This window comes from Pagrus pagrus (genome assembly GCF_965226575.1).
Source record: "Pagrus pagrus genome assembly, chromosome: 14".
Taxonomy (NCBI): domain Eukaryota; kingdom Metazoa; phylum Chordata; class Actinopteri; order Spariformes; family Sparidae; genus Pagrus; species Pagrus pagrus.
Window position 1 is genome coordinate 537,135 of NC_140198.1, and position 2,500 is coordinate 539,634.

The 2,500-nt window shown below is 39.2% G+C and overlaps 2 protein-coding genes across 3 annotated transcripts in view; both read right to left on the bottom strand.

Moving 5' to 3' along the window:
- The window catches only part of rad51d (RAD51 paralog D), a 26,431-nt gene that overhangs the window by 11,867 nt on the left and 12,064 nt on the right, over positions 1-2,500 (bottom strand). The gene's annotated exons all lie outside the window — the stretch shown is intronic.
- The window catches only part of LOC311269815 (uncharacterized protein), a gene marked incomplete at both ends in the record, with an annotated part of 6,508 nt that overhangs the window by 678 nt on the left and 3,330 nt on the right, over positions 1-2,500 (bottom strand). The window lies entirely within an intron of this gene.

The following is a 2,500-nucleotide window of genomic DNA, read 5'->3' on the forward strand; positions in this document are numbered from 1 at the left end:
AACGATTAGTTCATTATCAATCCAAATAGTTGTAGTATTTTGATAATTTATTGATCATTTTAGTCATTTTTCAAGCAGAAATATCATCATCTGGTTCCAGCTCCTTCAATTTGAGGGTTTGCTGTTTTTCTTTGTCACTTATGACAGTTAATGAGGGTCTTTGACCGAAGAAGACATGTGGAGACGTCAGTTTGGGAAACTGTGATGGGCAGTTTTATCTCTATAAGCGATATTTTTCACTGTATCGAATATTGAACAGCTGTGTGATAGTGAGAGGAAACGCTCCGACTGTTTTAATTTATCAGTGTGTATCACAGTTCCTACTTAATATCATTCTGTTATTTAAGTGTTGTTTGTGTTTAGGCGAAGGCAGAAGTAAAAACGTGAACAGCTGTCAGTCTTTTATTTATTCACACTACTAATCAACATAAAGTTCAAATACAATTAAATACTAAAATGACATACTGTAAGAAAAAGCACTTCATATTGGATGAGGCTTGATTGAATTAAAGGCGCTGTTGGGCGGAGGTATACAATCTACTGAGTGCCTAGTTTGTTCTGGTTTGATGACGGCTTTCTTCTTTCAGCTCTTTTGATTTCTGATTGAATTTCAGCCGTCGGTTGAGCCCCCAGAGGGATGAAAAGGATGTGATGGACACAGACTTTTCTGTCTTATTTAAACTCTAAGTCACTTTGCAAATATCAAACAGCTGCAAGAAGAAAGAGAAATGTTGAATAGAGAGACAGAATTTAAAATAATATGAAATATGAGTTCAGCCTTCAGGACGAGTCGAGCTGAGTGTGATGAGGAAAATGTAAATACTCAAATATTTGCATCATTTCATTCAGGCTTTGTTCTCTCAGACAAAGCTGGAAAATGGTTTTAGAAACAGAATCATCACAGTAATGTGCAGAAATAATCAGCGTTGTTTTCTACATCCAGTTCACTGAATCAGAGAGAGAAGTCTTCTGTCTACGAAGCCGATCAGCCGAGAAAAATAGTTTCACACAACATCAGCAGGAGATATCAGTCTGAGTCTCACCACATTACAGTCCAGTGTCCACACATGACGCACACTCAGTTCATTAAGTACACCTGGTTTAAATCTCACCTTACTGACAGTTACAATGTTCAGCTCATTATGTGTGTATTATATTATACTGAGAGGTATTCCTTCCATTGTGTCCACATCACATACACTCATGAGGACACTAAATATCATAACCTGTTCAGACCTGGTGTCACATCCACCTGTCCTGAGTAATCCCATTACACTAATAATTCTTCATTATTTGTCCGTCTTGTACTTGAAGTTCTGTCTTTGTGTAAAAACATGGCGTCTGTTTGTCCCAGTGATGGACGGGTTAATTTGCATATAAGGTGGAGAAGTGACATCTGACCACAAACGGTCACTCAGACGCAGGTTGACGTCAGCTGTGAACAGAAGTTTAGAAAGTTTCTCCTAACTCAACTATACTGGTTACTGTTTAGTGTATTTGGAAATGTGACATGTTTAGATCAATAAAATGTTTCTTCTTTCATAAATTGAGTGTAAATGGTGAAATCAGTGTAAACAGTGTGTTCAAACAGCTGCTAAATGTTGGCAGGTAAGACTTTAGCACTTTAGACACAGAAGCAGACAGGCTGGTACAGCCATGCTGCCACAAACTGACACTTTTTACAAGGAAACAAACAACTTACTGTTTTCATTTAATGCTGAAGTTACAACAAGGAGACAATGATTCAGAGTCTGTCAGAGACAGAGTTTCACTACGTTACAAAGTTTGTTTTAACTCAACAACTCTTAAAATTACTACATTTGTTGAGGGAGTCTGGTGATGTTGTGGTCACTAGTTTAGTGGTTGTATAGTTTAAACAGACGCGTTCACAAACAGCTGCTGCTAACATCTGCAGGTTAAGAGAGCCCAGGACAGATGTTGATAGCAGGTCTGAACAGGACGTAAGAAACTCCTCTTCAATACATTTCATCAGCACCACAAACTGCATCCTGCTCCTGTTGTGTCATTAGCTTCAGCTCCTCCTGTTGTGTCATTAGCTTCAGCTAGGTGTACCTAATAAACTGGACACACACACCACACTGACTGTACAAACAGCCAACAGTTCATGTCTTCACCAGCAGAGTGCAGCCAAGACACACCGATCAGCCTGCCTTTACTCACACGGCTGATTCACTTTCACATCACTAATCCGGTGCACTAACTAATTTATGAAAACCACTTAAAAAGAGCCACAGTGAGAGAGAAAAAACACCTGTGGTCATTAATTATGCTGAAACAGTGAGTTTAACTGTAGAAAAGGTACCATCCTATAAATTATGCCACGCTGGCCCATTTCACTGATGTCCGGAGCAGTCTGTGTCCTGGCTAAAGAAGATTTCCTTCTCAAAGTGGAATATTTATGTGCTGCTCTTTGTGCTGCGACTGCATACAGATGAATGAATCTCTGTACAAACTGTGCCGTGTCTCAGGTTTGCAGATT